Raw genomic sequence first — 18,729 nt, 5'->3', positions numbered from 1 at the left:
TTCCAGTCGATACTTGGTCCCGTGGCTACTTCTCTCCCGGCCTGGAAAGAGGGGTCTCCCGCCACAGGAGCAGGGCAGTGGTTTCGGGGTTCCCAGGGGTAGGGGCTCAGGACGCTTCTCTGGGCCGGACACGGCCCGGCCGTCGTGGCCAGGGCGAGAGAGTTGTTTTTGCGGCGCTACTGTTAGCGACGGTGAGGAAGAGTTCTTTCTGTGCCTTTGTACCTATGAATACTTGGAGAGGAGAGTTCGAATATGTGCACCTAGAGCTAGTTTTTTTTTTTTTTTTTTTTTTTTAAACTCTGAGCCGCTCAGGTGCGTTGGAATTACCCGGAGGTGTTTAACAGGTAACTCCCTCTTAACCCTTATTGTATTTGGGGACAGGTCTCAATTATTTAAGGGCTGGTTGTCCAGATTCCGTGCTTTTCAAAGCTTTCCTTCTTCCGGCCTGTCTTTTGGTCATTTCTTTGCTCTCTAAGCACCTCCCCCTAAAAACTGGGGAGGAGACAAAACCAACCAACCCGGGTCTCTCCTTTCTAACCACTTAAAATGTTTTTGGGGGGAGGGAGTGTAAGGATATATCATAAAGCTACCTACCCCGAAATTTTTGCAACATTTCTGTGTGTCACATTCGATTGAATTCTTTCACTCTTCTCAAAGTTTACTCCCAGGGAGGGAACAACATCTGTTATATTTCAGCTTTGTATTCTCCCCAAACTAGTTCAGAGATTAGGGGGAGAGTAAGGTAAAATTAAAACAAAAACCACGACAACCATCTGTAATAGTCATTTTGACTCAAAAATGGATATCAGGTCTTGAAGTTAAAATAAGGTTACTAATTATAATTTGGAATTCTGGGTTGTGGCTCACCTGACAGTTACCTAGCAGTCACCTAGCTGATGAGTGGAATTGAAAGACATCAAGGTTAATCTTGGAATTGGAGGAAGTTAATTGGCTTGCAGACTAGAACTTGCTAATCAAACCAGGTAAATTAGAGAAAATAAGCAGAATTCTGGGTGATTTCGTGGGACAAAAATTTCTTTGCTTTTGGCCGGATGTTTTGACGCATAGGCTGCATTTTTTCTTCAACCGTGTGGAAGAAATAGATGAGTATAATAAAGCTTTCTGTACCAATTACCCATGGTTATTACATGACCATTTCTGTTTTATCCACCTGCTGGATATTTTAAAGCCATCTCAATCCTTTCATGTGTAAATCTTTCAAGTGTATCTGAAAGATAAATACTTGAGGGGAAAAAAACCCCAATTTTATCATCAAGTCTAGGGAATATTAAGGCTTTCTTAAGTATTATGGAGTATCCACTCAGCTGTCCACTGTCTTATTTAAAAAGTGTTTTTTTTTTTCTCAATTGGTTTGCTTGGTTCAGGATTACAGAAGTCCTTTAAATTAAAAAAAAATACATGTATGTTAATGCTTTACTTTTTAAGTTCTTTCATAATGGAAAAAAGCTATTCATAGGGGAGACACTTATTCTTGTTTGTGTGTTTTTAGAAAAAAAGTGTTTGTTACTGATTATAAAGATTTTCATGAGTGATGTAAAGTTTAAAGTGCAAACACTGGAGGCTCTTGTTAAATGATTGGTTTGGAAGTATAGGAGAAATGCTGCTACTGGTTCCTCGCCCCCCCCCCCCCCCCCCCAGCCCCAGACTAATCTGTTGTCTTATATTTTGGCTCATTTTGAAGGGAAAGTGAAGTCAATGTAATTGAAAATTTTATTTTCTCATGTGCTAGTATTAAGTCCTTCCCCCCCCCCCCCCAATGTTTCATGGCCTCCTTTGCTTAAATGCCTTTCAGATAATAACGTAAGAAATCCCAGGGTTTTGCAGAGGTCCCCCTTGGACCAGAACTGCTTGGCCTTTTTACTTTGGCATCCCACGTAAGATATTTTAGTGGAAAGGAGGGACTGGGAAGATATTTGTGGGGAGGCGGGGACCAGAGAAGTTCCACTACTTGTGAATTAGTTTGCTTTGACCTTCTGTATGTTGAATACTGTTTTTTTCAAGGATATTTTGAATATTTGTAAAAGAGAGAAAAACAGACTGGGAAGAAGGTCTAGAAGGAGAGAGCCCTCTGTTAGGATTAACGTTCTTGTTTGTGTAAAATAAGATATTTGTCTGGTTTTACTCTTGTATAAAAATCCCCACTTTTAATGATTTTATATTCATTCCACCTGCCCTTCCCTTTCAAGCTATGCTAAATTGAAAATGTTTCTGGCCAGGTAGAACTGGGTGAGAAATGAGCAGCTGCTTACTAGTTAATCAAGATAGGGCATTGAGTCACTTTTCAGGTTTTGGAAAGAACAGAGAAAATACTTGTTTTAATTCTTACTTCCTTATATTTAATCCTTATTTTAATTTCTCAGTCACTCAATGTTCATTTAAAATTAGGTTTTATTTCATCTGAGTGTCTGATTTTATTTGAGTTGCATGTTATCTTACCAGTGACTGACTTTTGTTCAAAAACTAAGTTCTAAAATTTTACAGCTTGGGTAATTCTGAGAATGAGATTTTGTTAAGGTATTCAAGTTTTCCTGCCTTTTTTCAGTTGACTGGATAAACTTTTTTTTTTAATGTAAATTTTCTGTAATGTTTGTTTATTTTTGAGAGAGAGAGCCAATGGGGGAAGAGGCAGACTGAGAGAGGGAGACAGAGGATCTGAAGAGGGCTCCACTGACAGCAGAGAGCCTGATGCGGGGTTTGAATTTGTGAACCCAAGACATTGACCTGGGCTGAATTGACTGAGTTGAATTTGTGAACCCAAGCCCATTGACCTGGGCTTAACTGACTGAGCCACCTAGGTGCCCCAACTGGAAAACATCTTGATGAGATAAGGGCTAGGATTCAATATCTATAAATCATGCAAAACATAAGGCCAGTATTTTTTTTTTATGTTAATTTATTTTTGAAAGAGAGAGGGAGGGAGGGAGGGAGGGGCAGAGAGTGAGGGAGACAGAATCCCAAGCAGGCTCCTTGCTGTCAGAGCAGAGTCCCATGCGGGGCTTGAACTCACAAACCATGAGATCATTACCTGGGTCAAAATCAAGAGTTAGACGTTTAACCGACTGAGCTACCCAGGCGTCCCAAGGCCAATATGCTCATAATTCTCACAGTCCTCAGTTTATGTAATGGGACCTTATGGGATCTTGTGTGTTCTAGTGACGTCGTACTTTTTCCATTTACACAATACAATTGATTTTCTTATGGATGTGTGTAAAGAAAAAGGATCTAAATTATTTTGTTTTTCATAGTTAGCCTCTGTTTCTTCATTCTGGTCCCTTTTTTGTTTGTTTGATCCCCTTAAGTGTGGTAGTTACAAATTTCAGATTATAAGGGAGTTGATGTGTCACATTAATAGTATTAATTACCTTCCCTGCAAAAAAAAAAGGGGGGGCATACAGAGAGAAGAAAGATAATTATTTCATGTATCCCAGCATCAGATATCATGGCGGTGGGGATGTCATTCAGGAGCTAGAAAGTCTTTCAGGATTCCGTAGAGTTCTAGGGTATGTTCACCATCAGGTTATTTCTTGCTGTGATTCTCTACACCAGTAAATTTGCCAGTATAGTGACTCCACTATTTGTTGTTTTAACTCAGGTAATATTCCTGTTATTACTGGCAATTTCCCTGTTTTCATGGGAGTTCTGGCTGTCTTTGAGATAGTTTCCTCACCTTTAGGAATGTTCTAATGTCAGACATTTATCCTAGTCAATCAGGTATGATCAGGGTAGCAGGGTCCCTCCCCTGTGGTAGAAAACATGGTTATCTGCTAAAGGAACCTGCTCAGAAGGAGCTCCGAGTATATCAGATACTCTAGAGCTGCCTAGAGAGGGAGTAAACCAAGTAACAAGTAGTCCAAATAGTCTAGTTCAACAAAGGCATTTATTTCTCATCTGTATATACTTAAATTAGCAAAACAAAATAAAACAAAACCTTCTTATCTCCTGGGCGGCTCAGTTGGTTAATCGTCTGACTTCAGCTCCGGTTATGATCTCACAGTTCGTGGGTTCCAGCACTATGTCCAGCTATGCTGACAGCTCAGAACCTGTAGCCAGCTTGGGATTCTGTGTCTCCCTCTCTCTGCCCCTCCCCCCTCCTCTCAAAAATAAATAAACATTAAACACATTTTTTAAAAACCTTGTGTTTTCATATATTCGATCATAAAAAAGATGTATAATCCAAGAGTTCTATTGGCTTACCTTGTTCCCTTACTGATACTTTAGGAAATTGATACGTGATATTTGTCATAGTTTGCCATACATGAATGAGAAAGCAGATGATAAACTTTTGTTGTTAGCTTGTAATAACTTTAACCTTCTATAGTGGTGATCTCTGGAGAGCTGATGCAGCTATTTTTGATGTTGCTTGCCTACTAATTGTGCTTTATTTATCTAAGTTTCTTTCCTTCTTGGATTTGATCTATAAGGCAGGCAAAGCATTGTTTAGCTGAAGAACTGAGTGTCAGTGGTTAGGTCAGAACAGCAGTTCTCAAACTTTTTGGTCCTAGTACCCCTTTACATTCTTAACTTCCTAAGGAACTAAAAACGTTTTTATGTGGGTTATATCTATCAATACTTAACTGTATTACAAATTAAAAGTTCTTAAAATAGTTGTTATTAATTTAAAAATAAAACTCGGGGTGCCTGGCTGGTTCAGTTGGTAGGACTCTTTTTTATTTTTAATGTTTATTTATTTTTATAGAATGTGAACTGGGGAGGGCAGAGAGGGAGACAGAGAATCCAAGCCAACTCCATCCACTCTGTCAGCACAGAGCCCAATGTGGGGCATGATCTCACGAACCCTGAGATCACTACCTGAGCAGAATCAAGAGCCAGATGCTTAACTGACTGAGCCACCAAGCATGATACTCTTGATCTTTGAGGTCATAAGGTTGAGCCCCACCTTGGCAAAGAGTTTACTTAAAAAACTAAAATCTTAAAAAACTAATGAACACATTAACATAAGTAGCGTTGTTAAGTAATCATTTTCAAAAAGTAATGAAAGGACAGGTATCAAACATATTTGCAAATTTCCTTACTGTCTGACTTAGAAGAGAACTTGATTCTCATGTTTGTGCATTCATTCTTGGAGCAGTATCACACGTCATGTGGCCTCCTGAAAACTCCACCTTACAGTTGTAAGAAAATGAGAATAAAGAAGTGTAATAGCTTCTTAGTATTATTTTGAAAATAGATTTGATCTCTTGAATTAGTTTAGACCCCCCTGAACAGGTCTTGGGGACTACTTTGAGAACAGCTGATTTAGGGATTCCTAAACTAGATTTGGGCATGTGTGAGACATTTTCTAAGCTGTTGGACCATCATTAGTGTTTTTCTAACAGATGATAGAAATGCTTGAGAACTGCTCAAGGACAACTTAAGACATCTGTGGTCATGTTCATGCTCTTATGATTTTTTTTTTTTTTTATGCAGTAGGTGAACTTATCAAGGTCTATTACAAATCTGTTGGGATTGGTTTTAATTCTAAGTCCCATTAAGTTTTTGGATTATTTAGTATACTTGACATCTTTATGATATTGAATTATCTCATTCAAGAAATGTATTGTCTGCCTAATCACTTAAGTGCCAGGTATTGTCCTAGGTGATCGAAATAACGTGGTAAACAAATTGCTGATAAGACATGCTTCTCTATTTGGTTAATTGTAGATGAGTAAAATTTTATTTTTTTTTATTTGAGTCTTTAGGATATTTCTCGTTTGGCTTATTCCTAGATATCTTAACAGTTTGGTTGCTGTTTATGTAATTTTTCTTTTTTGTTTAATAAGAAAACTTTTAAGATGGTTATCTTGTGTCTGACCAACTCACTGAACTTTGTTACTAGAAATAGTGTAAAAGGTGAGGCCTAAGTTGTGGTTAGGTTATTAATTTGTGATAATATGTAAATAGTGAAAAGGGGGAGAACAGGGAGAGGATTACATTGCAGCAGCATTCAAATGACTTCTTTTCCTCTCCCATTCTAATTTATGCCCTGTGACAAATATGAACTGTTGAGACATTATAGTACAAAATACACAGGTATTTTGAACCCTTATTAAAACAGTATTAAAATAATCATAGTAACCCAGCTTGCCCTAGCAGTAACCACATATTTATGTAACTTTAACGAAAGAACTTAATTTAGAACCAATAACCACATTGTAACTAGTTTGAGAATCTAGGAGGAAGGGAAATGTATAGAGATTCAAGAACTGTTATGTAAATACAGATAAGGGGAAAGTGGGATTTAACGTAAAAATATGTTTGTGGTTAGAACCTTTCAGCTGGTAGGTAGACTCTGACCCCAGAACCTGTGGCTTTTCACTGTGCTGTCCTAGCTGATTTAAGAAATCTTGATATTCCAAAATACAGACTTTCCAATGAAAAATTAATATCTTCATAGGGTCTTTATTGGTGAAACAACTATTAAAGATTAAGAACTCAAAAAAGGAGAATAGAAGAATGACAGCCATTGTCTATAAGTTAATCAGTGCCAAAATTTCTTTAAAGAATTTGTCTATCAACCAATTTAATTACATAATTGCTTTTCTCTTAGCCTGTATGTTTAAAGTGAAAACAATGATGATTGAATGTTTCAGTCCTTCCTGTTTCAGACATGGTATGTAAAATTTCAGGTATGTTCTTCAAGAGAAATCCCTATTTTTCACCCAGGTAGCAGTCATTTTTTAGAATAATTGGTTTTCAGTCCTCCTTTTGGTGATAGAAATGTACTTTCCACTGAGTTCTAAAATATGTGGCTTTTCTGTTTCTGAAACTTTATTCAAACCATAAACTTTGGATAGCAGTCCGTAAAAATACAATTGAGCACTGTTGGTTTTGTTGTTGTTGTTGTTGTTATTTTATAAGCAAGGGAGAGGGGCAGAGGGGATTTAAGCAGGCTCTGTGCTGAATGTGGATCCCATGACCCTGGGATCATGACCTGAGCCAAAGTCAAGAGTCTGACGCTCAGTTGACTGAGCCATCTAGGCGCCCCAAATTGAGTACTGTTTTAATTCAGATTTATGTCATTAGGTTTCAGGTACTGAGCTTTTGTGAAGCTGATAGATATGACTGATGACATTGTGGTTGGCATTTCTTCTAAGGCTAGAATCATGTGTTCTAAAATTCCATTATATGAATATACTACATTTTATTTTCCTATTCATTCCTTGATGGACCTTGGGGTGCTACTTGTTGGCTATTATGAATCATACTGCTATAAAAATACCTGTACAAGTTTTTGTGTGGACATATGTTTTCAGTTCTTTGGTGTTTATACCTAGGAGTTAAATTGTTGGGTCATAGGGTGACTCTGTATTTAACTTCTTCAGGAGCTGCCAAAGCTGCTGCTCCATTATACGTTCCAATCAACCATGTAGAAGATTTCCAATTTCTTGGGGTCTCTGGGTGGCTCAGTTAGGCATCTGACTCTTGATTTTGGCTCAGGTTGTGATCTCACAGTTCGTGGATATGAGCCTCATGTAGGGAGGGCTCTGTGCTGACAGGAAGGAGCCTGCTTGGGATTCTCTGTCTCCCTTTCTCTGCCCCTACCTCACTCACACACTCTCTCTCTCAAAAATAAATAAGTGTGTGTGTGTATATGTGTGTGTGTGTGTATATATATATATATATATATATTTAGTGTTTATTTTTGAGAGTGTTTAAAAATAAACACTAAAATTTATTTATTTATTTATTTATTTATTTTTGAGAGAGAGAGAGAGAGAGAGAGAGATTGAGTGCAAGCCGGGGAGGGGGCAGAGACAGTGGGAGACACAGAATCTGAAGCAGGCTCCAGGCTCTGAGCTGTCATGTCAGCACAGAACCCAGTGCCAGGCTCAAACCCATGAACTGTGAGATCATGACCTGAGCCAAAGTTGGACATTTAACCGACTGAGCCACCCAGGCGCCCCAAAAATAAACAAATATTTAAAAAAATGTTTATAAGAAAAGAATTCCAAAAGAATCAGCACTTTCTGTCTTCTCACTTTTTGATTTATAGCCATTCTAGTAGGTGTGAGAAGTGGTGTCTTACTGGATTTTGGTTTGCATTCCATGATGGCTTAAGATGTTGAGTATGTCCTCATGTGCTTTTTGGATCTTTGTATATCTTGTTTGGAGAACTTTCTATTCCGATCCTTTGCCTATTTTTAAATTGATTTCTTTATTGTTGAGGAATATCAGTTATTTATATATTCTAAATGCAAATCCTTAGTGAGATATGATTTGCAAATATTTTGTCCCCATTCTGTGGGTTATTTTCTGCCTTAGGAGGTTGTTGTTTCACTTTCTGGGGTTTTTTTTTTTTTTTTTTGAGTTTTAATTAATGTCTGCACCCAATGTGGGGCTCAGACTCACAGCCCTGAGATCAAGAGTCACATGCTCTACTGACGAGCCAGCAGGTGCCCCTGTTGTTTCATTTTCTTGACGTTGCCCTTTGTAGCAAAAAAGTTCCTAATTTTCATGAAGTCTGATTTATCTATTTTGTCTTTGGTTGCATGTACTTTTGGTGTTAGATCTAAGAAACTGTTACCAAATCCAAAGTCGTGAAGATTTACTGTTTCTTTTTTTTTTTTTCTTGTAGCTTTGTAGTTTTAGCTCTTACATTTAGGCTTTTGAGCTATTTTGAGTTACATTTTATTAAGTGTGAGGTGGGAGTCCAGCTTAATTTTTTGCCTATGAATATTTAGTTGTCCCAGCACTATTTGTTAAAGACTATTCTCTCTCTAATTCCTTGTTGAAATCAATTGGCCATATGTGTAGGGGTTTATTTCTGGACTCAATACTGTTCTCTCGATCTTTGTGTCCACACTCTCCTGATTGCAGTACCACACTCTCCTGATTGCATTAGTTTTGTAGTAAGTTTAGAAATTGGAAAGTGTGATGTTTCTAACTTGTTTTTGAGATTGTTTTAGCTATTGTGTGTTCCTTACATTTCCATACAGATGTTAGGGTCACTTCTCAATTTCTGCAACAAGAAAGAAAGGTAGTTGGGATTTTGAGTGGGATTTGCATTTCATTTGTAGATCAATTTTGGGAGTATTGTCAATATTATGCCTTTTGATCCATGAGTGTGGGATGTCTTTCCACTTACTTAGGTCTTTACTTTCGGTGATTTTTTTTTCTTTTTTTCTTTTTTTTTGCCAGCAGCAGGCAAATGTTTATTAGAATATAAGATTAGAAAGGAAGAATAATACGGGCGCTTGGGTGACTCAGTCTGTTGAGCGTCCGACTTCAGCCCAGGTCATGATCTCACGGTTTGTGGGTTCCAGCCCCGCGTCAGGCTCTGTGCTGCCAGCTCAGAGCCTGGAGCCTGCTTCAGATTCTGGGTCTCCCTCTCTCTCTCTGCCCCTCCCCCACTCATGCTCTGTGTCTCTTAAAAATAAAATAAACATTAAAAAGGTTTTTTTTTTTTAAAAAGGAAGAATAGTAGGAAAGCTCTCTTTACAGAGAGGGGACATTTGAAAGTGAATGCCCTCAGTGATTTTTTTCTTTTTTTTACAGTTTTCAGAGTTCAACATTTGCAGTTCTTTAAAAAAGAATTCTTAAGCATCTAATTCTTTTTTACACTGTTGCAAGTAGAATTATTATTTTTTTTATTTTTTTAAATTTTTTTTCAATATATGAAATTTATTGTCAAATTGGTTTCCATACAACACCCAGAAAGAATTATTTTAAGTTCATTTTCAGATTATTACTAGTGCATAGTTTAAATACAATTTTTGTATAGTGATCTATCCTGTAATCTTACTGAACTCATTTACTAGCTCTAATGATATTTTGACTTGTGTGTGTGTGTACGTATGTATGTATGTGTATTCTGTGGACATGATCATGTCATCTGCAAGTTCAGATAGTTTCCTCCTTTTCCAGTCTAAATGTTCTTGGCTTATTTGTCTTGCTTAAAGCTCTGGCTAGATTCTCCAGTATAATGTTGACTAGAAATGGGGAGTGTGGATATCCTTGTCTTGTTTCTTATCTTAGGGGGAAAAGCTTTCAGTATTTACCCATTTGGTATGATGTTAACTGTGTTTTTCCTAGATGCCCTTTTTCAGATTGAGGAATTTCCATTCTGTTTCTAATTTGTAGAAAGTTTTTACCATGAGAATGTTGGATTTTGTTGAATGCTGTTTCTTCATTTACTGAGACGATCATGTGGTTTTGTCTTTTTTTCTATTCACATATGTTGGATTATGTTAATTGATTTTTCTGTGTTGACTCAACCTTGCAATCCTGGGAGAGATCCCACTTGCTCATGGTGTATAATCCCTTTTATATGCTTTTGGATTTGGTTTCCTAGTGTTTTGTTGAGTATTCCATCTTTTCCCTTTTAACCTTTCTGTGTAGCTGTTTTGGGTCTGTCTTGGTAAACAGCGTAACATTGAATTTTTATAATAGAATTTGACAGCCTATCTTTAAGGATTTAAAGTCACTTATATTGCTTGTATTAATGATAGATTTGACTTTATTTCAGCCATCGATTTTGTTTTCATTTGTGCCACTTCTGCCATGCTTTATTTCTATTTTTTTCCCTCTTATTCTAGGTTGGAACTTGTACATGCTATTTCTATTATTTTTACATGGTTAGATTTGAAATTTTACCTTGCATATAGATAGTATTTAATGCTGTGTAAAACAGTACAGGGACAGTTGTGCTGTTATCTAATATTTTCATTTTAATTTATAATCCTTCAGTCCAGGTCAGTGACATTTTACTTAAGGTTAGATATTACTTAAATACATGACTTGTCAAGACTGCACCTAGAAAAAAAGGTATGTACTTGGTGGATTTTCAGTTCTCAAGAATTTAATTTGCTCTAAACTCAAAATAATGAAAACTAATTTCTTTTTTTAGACACATTAATAATTAACAAAGTCTTTTTTTTTTTTAAATTTTTTTTTTTTAGCGTTTATTTATTTTTGAGACAGAAAGAGACAGAGCATGAACGGGGGAGGGACAGAGAGAGAGGGAGACACAGAATCGGAAGCAGGCTCCAGGCTCTGAGCCATCAGCCCAGAGCCCGACGCGGGGCTTGAACTCACGGACCGCAAGATCGTGACCTGAGCTGAAGTCGGACGCTTAACCGACTGAGCCACCCAGGTGCCCCAATAATTAACAAAGTCTTAAAGGAATGAAATGTTGGGAAGGCATTACCTTTCCAAACTCCAAAAATTATGAGACAAAGTAATAGGTGCCCGATTCATTCCAAAGTTTACCTTTTGTTTATGCAAGCTTGTAATTTTTAAATTTTATTTTTACTCATTTTTTAATTTTTATTTTACTTATTTTAGAAAGAGAGTGGGAAGGAGGGCGCATGAGTGGGGATGGGGAGGAGCAGAGAGAGGGGGAGAGAGAATCTTAAGCACCCTCTATGCTCCGCATGAGCCTGTTGTGGCCCTTGATCTCATGACCCTCAGATCATGACCTGAGCTTAAATCAAGAGTCAGACTCTTAACCGACTGAGCCACTCAGGTGCCCCTGTAATTGTTTTAAATATAGAAGTTTAACTTCTAATATAAAAATTGCAAGCACACAGAAAAGTTGAAGGAATAATATAATGAACCCCATATACTTATCACCTAGATTTAATTGTAAATAGAATTTTGTCTCCATTTTTGTCATGTATTTTATTAATATCTTGACATTTCTCCCTGAATGTTTTTTTTAATATAACCACAATACCCTTATCCCACCTAGTGCAATTAACACAAATCCTCTAATATTTAATATTCAGTCCATATGTCAAATTTCTAGCTGCACAGTGGCTTTTCACAGTTTGTTCAAGGTTTACACTGCATTTCATAGTGGTATAGCTCATAATTTTTTAAGTTCACACTTGCGTTATAGGTATCTGGCTAAAAATTTTTTTTTTCTTGTGTAGATTTTCTCTTCATGTTCCCATTTTGAACTTATTTATAATTCTCAAAATTTGGTTATCTCAGTCTCTTGGTAATTAGAATTGAAAGGAATTATTAAACTGATAAGTGGTAACTGCATTCTGTCCTGTTTGGTTTAAGGACAAAATCGTTTTGAAAGCCTGCAAACTTACTACTGAAAAAGGAATAGAGTGTTGTTATTAATTCACTCTTAGTTGGGTTAATATGAAATATGTAATCAGTATTGTGAAGTTTTTTTTGAGGTGAAATTAACATAACATGAAACTGATCATTTTAACTTAATTTTATTTTTAATGTTTCATTTCTTTTTTTTTTGAGAGAGAGAGCGAGTGAGAGCAAGCCAGTGGGGGAGGGGCAGAGAGACACACATGCACAAAACTCAAGCAGGTTCCAGGTTCTGAGCTGTCAGCACAGAGCCCAACATGGGCTTGAACTTACGAACAGCAAGATCATGACATGATCCAAAGTTGGATGTTAACCAACTGAGCTACCTGGGTACCCCAATCATTTTAAATAATGTAATTCTGTAGCAGTTAATACATTCACAACGTTTTGCTATTTCTTCTAATTCCAAAATGTTTTAGCACCTCCAAAGGAAATCTGTGCCCATTAAGCAGTCACTCCCCATTTCCCCCTCCTCTGAGCTCCTGGCAACCAAGAACTAATCTACTTTATGTCTTTTAATTGACCTGTTCTGGATATATATTTCATGTAATGGAATTATACCACATATGACCTTTTGTGTCTGGACTCTTTTACTTAGCCTAATGTTTTGGAGGTTCATCCATGTCGTAGAATGTGTCAGTACTTCATTTTGTTTTTATAGCTGAATAATTTCATTTTGTATATGTATGCCAAATAATGTTCATCCGTTTATCCAGTGATGAACATTTTTGATTGTTTGCACCTTTTGGCTGTTGTGAAAAGTGCTGCTATGAACATTTATGTACAGGTGTTTGAGTCCCTGTATTCAGTTCTCTTGAGTATATACCTAGGGGTGGAATTGGTGGGTATATGGTAATTCTATGTTTAATGTTTTGAGGAACCACCAAACTTTTTTTTTTTTTGAGTATAGTTGATACACAATGATACATTAGTTTCGGGTGTACAACATAGTGTTTGGAGAAGTTTATACATTGTGCTATGCTCACCAGAGGTGTAGCTACGGTCCAACACCATACAATGCTATTACAATATCACTGACTATATTATTCATTCCATAACTGAAAGCCTGTATCTCCCACTCCCCTTCATCCATTGTGCCTATCCCCTCCCCTCTGGCAAGCATCAGTTCTCCATATTTATAAGTCTAATTCTGCTTTTAAAAAAAAAAAATTTTTTTTTTTTTTAACGTTCATTGAGTTTTGAGAGAAAGAGCACAAGCCAGGGAGGAGCGGAGAGAGAGAGAGAGAGAGGAAGACACAGTCTGAAGCAGGCTCCAGGCTCTGAGCTGTCAGCACAGGGCCCAATGTGGGGCTCAAACCCACAAACCACGAGATCATGACCTGAGCTGAAGTCTGATACTTAACCGACTGAGCCACCCAGGTGCCCCTGATTCTGCGTTTTGTTTATTTATGTTTTTTTTTTAGATTCCACATGAGTGAAATCATATGGTATTTGTCTCTCAATCTAACTTTTTTCACTTAACATAGTACCCTCTGGGTCCATCCATATTGTCACAAATGGCAAGATCTCATCCTTTTTTTTAATGGCTGCATAATTTCATTGTATATGTACACCACAACTTCCTTATCCATTTGTCTATCGATGGATACTTGGATTGTATCCATATCTTGGCCATTGTAAGTAATGTTGCAGTAAACATTGTGGTGCATGCATGTATCTTTTTCAATTAGTGTTAATCGTTTTATTTGGGTAAATATCCCGTAGTGAAATTACTGGATCATATTTTATTTCTATTTTTAATTTTTTGAGGAACCTCCATATTGTTTTCCACAGTGGCTGTACCAATTTATGTTCCTACCAACTGGGCACAAAAGTTCCTTTTTCTCCTCATCCTTGCCAACACTTACTTCTACTGTTTTTGATACTAGCCATTCTGAACGGTTGTAAGGTGATAACTCATTGTGGTTTTGATTTGCATTTGCCTGCAGATGAGTGATGTTGAGCATATTTTCATGTTTCTGATGACCCTTTAAATGTATTTGGAAGAATGTCTATTCAGGTTCTCTGCCCATTTTTAACGGATTATTTGAGGCGTTGGGTTGTAGAGGTTCTGTGTTTATTTTGGATATTAATCCCTTATTGGATATGTTATTTGCAAATATCTTCTTCCATTCAGGAGGTTTTCTTTTGGTTTTGTTGATGGGTTTCCTTCACTGCACACAAGTTTTTTTTATTTAGATATAGTCCCAGTAGTTTATTTTTGCCTTTATTTTCTTTGCCTTAGAGGAGACATATCTAGATAAATGTTGTTATAGCTTATGTCAGAGAAATTACTACCTGTGTTATCTTCTAGGAATTTTATGTTTTTAGGTCTTACATTTAGGTCTTTAATCTATTTTGAGTTTATTTTTGTGTATGGTGTTAGGAAGCAGTCCAGGGGTGCCTGGTTGGCTCAGTTGGTTAAGCGTCTGACTTGACTTTGCCTTAGGTCATGATCTCATCCTTCATGAGTTCAAGCCCCACTTTGGGCTCCGTGTTGACTCTGACAGTTCAGAGAATCCTGCTTGGGATTCTCTCTCTCTCCCCAAATCTCTCTCTGCCCCTACCTTGTTTGCTCGCTCACTCTCTCAAAATACATAAACTTAAAAAAAAAAATTGGTCCAGTGTCATTCTTTTACATGTAGCTGTCCAGGTTTCCTAGCACCATTTATTGAAGAGATTCTTGCCTCCTTTGTCATAATTTAATTGACCATATAAATGTTACTTTTGGGCTTTCCATTCTGTTCCATTGACCTATGTCTATTATTGTGCCAGTTTCATACTGTTTTTATTACTACAGCTTTGTACTATATCATGAAATCAGGGATTGTGATATATCTCTCCTGCCCATGCCCCCTCTCTCCCCTCCCCCACCCAAGTTTGCTTTGGCTGTTTGTGGTCTTTTGTGGTTCCATATACATTTTAGTATTAATTCTAGTTTTGTGAAAAATGTTGGAGGAGTCACCAAACTTTTTATAGTGGCTGCACCATTTTACATTTCTGCCAGCAGTGTGAAAGGGTTCTAATTTCTTCGTATCTTGGCCTTTGTTTTTATTTTTGTTTTTAATAATCATCTTAGTAGTTGTGAAATGGTGTCCCTAGTAGTTGTGAAATGGTGTCCCATCCTAGTTTTGATGTGCATTTCCCTGGTTACTAATGATGTATTCACATGTATTCACAGTGTATTCACATATGTATTCACTATCCATTTGCATGTCCTTGGAAAAAGTCTGTGTAAGTCCTTTACTCATTTTTAAATTGTTTTTTTAAGGTCGAGTTTTAAGAATTCTGTATATATTCTGGATACTTGACCTTTATCAGATGTATGATTTGTAAATATTTTCTTCCATTATATGGGCTGTTTTCATTGTCTTGATAGTGTCCCTTTTACAAAAAAAATTTAATTTTGATGAAGTCCAACTTCTTTTTTTGGCTGTTGTTGCTTGTACCTTTGGTATTGTAGCTAAGAATCTTATTGCCAAGTCCAGGGTCATCAAGATTCACTTTTATGTTTTCTTAAGAATTTTATGTTTTAGCACTTAAATTTATGTCTTTAACCCATTTTCAGTCAATTTTTGTATATGATGTGAATTAGAGGTTCAACATCTTTTATATGTGAACATCTAGACCTAGTACCGTTTGTTGAAGAGACTATTTCTTTGACTGTTGATTGGTGTTGGCACTGCTGTCAAGTCCACTGACCATGGATGAATGGATTTATTTCTGGATTTTTTATTCCTTTGGTCTGTGGTTAGCCTTATACCAGTACCACATTGTTTTGACTGCTGTAGTATAAATTTTCTTAAATGAAAATTTTCAAACACATACAGAAGTAGAATAATGAATCCACATGTGTCCATCACTCAGTTTCAAATATTATTCATGGATGATCTTGTTTCATCTATATTCTACCTACTCTTTTATTTCCTCATCATTTTGAAACAGCCTCAGACATTAAAAAAAATTTTTTTTAATGTTTATTTTTAAGATAGAGACCAAGTGCAGGCAGGGGAGGGGCAGAGAGAGAGAGAGGGAGACACAGAATCAAAGCAGGCTCCAGGCTCTGAGCTGTCAGCACAGAGCTGGGTGCCCGGCTCAAATCCATGAATTGGGAGATTGTGACCTGAGCCGAAGTCAGATGCTTTACCGAATGAGCCACCCCGGCGCCCCAGCCTCAGACATTTGTAAATAGTATTTCAGGAGGTTACATAATCAACATAAGAAAGATTTACATCTTAAATTTTAAAGAGTGGTGCATTTCCATTCATTTGGAAATTTCACATACAGTAGAATCCTTGTCTGTGTTTGCATAAATGAAATGTCATTGTACTTTTCTCTCATGGGATTTTTTTTTAACTGTTTGAATTTGTTTCAGAAAATTCAATTTGGAAGTTCTGTGATCAAAATAAAAGTTCAGTAATTGTTATTGCGGTAGTGTGGTTTTTATTAAGCTGCTGTGATGATCCTGCCTTCCCAATTGTATGAAAGTTGTAGTTGCTATTCCAGAATAGAGTTTTTTCTTTATTTAATAATGCCTATTTGGAATGTATTAAATTTCTTGGTCATTATTAGTTGTAGAAGGTATTGAGGTGAATTGGGCATAAAAAAAGGAGTTTAAAAGGATCTTACATTTTAATGGAACAAATATTCTTACGCAGAGATAATACAGTGAGGAGATGCAGAGAGAATGTGGAGTTTAGTTTATAGGAGTGCCACCCTTCAGATTGCAGTTTTGCTTCCCAAAATTATTATATATGTGTCTTTCAGATCCCTTTCTAATTAAAACTTCCCTCAGAGCAGGCCAGATCAGAACGAACAGGAAAAGGAGTGTGCTGTATATTTGAGTTACCAGGGTGGATGACAAAGAATATCCTAGATCTTCATTTGCTTCTCTATTGCCTAGTAATTCTGTACACAGGTGCAGCCAGCTCTTTCTACTGATGGTGTTGTCCAGCCAGTTGGTTATTGACAAGTAGCCTCTCCTGAGAGTAGTTTCCTGCATAAAAATTTTATTAATGTCTATTTGGTTATTCTGGGTACTATACCAAAGTATATTAGGTGGAAATAATACTTAAAAAAATTTTTTTTTAGTGTTTATTTTTGAGAGAGAGACAGAGACAGAGTGCGAGCTAGGGAGGGGCAGAGAGAGAGGGATACTTAGAATCCGAAGCAGGCTCCAGGCTCTGAGCTGTCAGCACAGAGCCTGACGTGGGGCTCATGAAATGTGAGATCATGACCTGAGCTGAAGTTGGGTGCTTAACCAGCTGAGCCGCCCAGGGGTCCCAGTGGATATTATACCCCCTTTGACAGTGATTAAAGGACCAGAGTTACTTGTACAGAATATAGACTACAGGTTCACTTTCAGTGAGTGCTGAATGTACTCAAATTGTTTTTTTCTGAATGTGCTCAATTTGATCAGTTATTTTAGAGCTTAGATTGTGTCCTTTCTTAAGATATTAATTCAGAATATTGGCTTAAGTTATCAATAGTGTCTATACATATCTACGGGGGTAATACTAAGTATAAAACTTGTATTTCTTGTGAAAGTATGAGACTCAAAATACTCTTCTATCAAATAGTAAGAAATAGAAGATTTTTTACATTCAAATTTGTAGCATTGACATGAAAGATGATATTACTGTGTTGTCGATTCTAAATCAGTGCTTCTCAAACTTTAATGTGCATGTAATTAACCTATGGATCTTGTTAAAAAAGAGATACTGATTTAGTAAGTCTGGGGTGGGACCTAAGATTTTGCATCTCTAACAAGGTGATATTGTTGCTGTTTATTCCGGATTAATTCTTTGGGTGGCAGTATCTAAATTGACCATTTTATTGTTACTATATTGACTCCTGTAATAGACTTCTTTTGAGTTCAGCAAGGGCTCAATTTTTCTAATAATTTTTTCAATTTGAACTAATGATTTTAAGTTTTGTGTTATAGCACCTTCTGTTGGCACAATGTTTACATCGTCTGCTCCTGATCTTTTTCATCAAATTTCAAGTGGAGGTTTGTAAACAAAAGCTTCGGTTGATATTCCGTGACAGTACAGTCTGATAAGGTGGCTATCTGGATGATTCATGACATGTTTATCTTAAATCTTTATTATCAAATTAAAATTAAGGGGCACCTGAGTGGCTCAGTTAGTTAAGCGTCTGACTTCAGCTTAGGTCATGATCTCACAGCTTGTGAGTTTGAGCCCTGCATCTGGCTCTGTGCTGACAGCTCAGAGACTGATGCCTGTTTCAGATTCTGTGTCTCCCTTTCTCTCTGCCCCTCCCCTGCTCACACTCTGTCTCTCTCTCAAAAATAAATAAACATTAAAAAAAATGTTTTTTAAATTAAAAATGGGTGCCTGGGTGGCTCAGTCGTTTGAGCATCCGACTTCTGCTCAGGTTATGATTTCATGGTCTGAGTTTGAGCCCCACATCAGGCTCTGTGATGACAGCTCAGAGCCTGGAGCCTGCCTCAGATTCTGTGTCTCCCTCTCTTTCTGCACCTCCTTCTGTATGCGTACATGCTGTCTTTCTCTCTCAAAAATAAATAAACATTTAAAAAAAATTCTTTTTAATTTAGAAACAGCTAAAACAGAAGCCACTAGGGAGAATTTTTAGGCTTCTGAAATAACATCCACAATCCTGATTTCCACTCCT

The 18,729-nt window shown here is 37.0% G+C and overlaps 1 protein-coding gene across 2 annotated transcripts in view; it reads left to right on the top strand.

Annotated features, from left to right (window-relative positions):
* Nucleotides 1-18,729, top strand: part of EIF5B (eukaryotic translation initiation factor 5B) — a 93,096-nt gene that overhangs the window by 460 nt on the left and 73,907 nt on the right. The gene's annotated exons all lie outside the window — the stretch shown is intronic.

This window comes from Prionailurus bengalensis, chromosome A3 (assembly GCF_016509475.1).
Source record: "Prionailurus bengalensis isolate Pbe53 chromosome A3, Fcat_Pben_1.1_paternal_pri, whole genome shotgun sequence".
Lineage (NCBI taxonomy): Eukaryota > Metazoa > Chordata > Mammalia > Carnivora > Felidae > Prionailurus > Prionailurus bengalensis.
The sequence above is the reverse complement of the archived record's forward strand: the minus strand, read 5'-3'. Positions and strand labels throughout refer to the sequence as shown.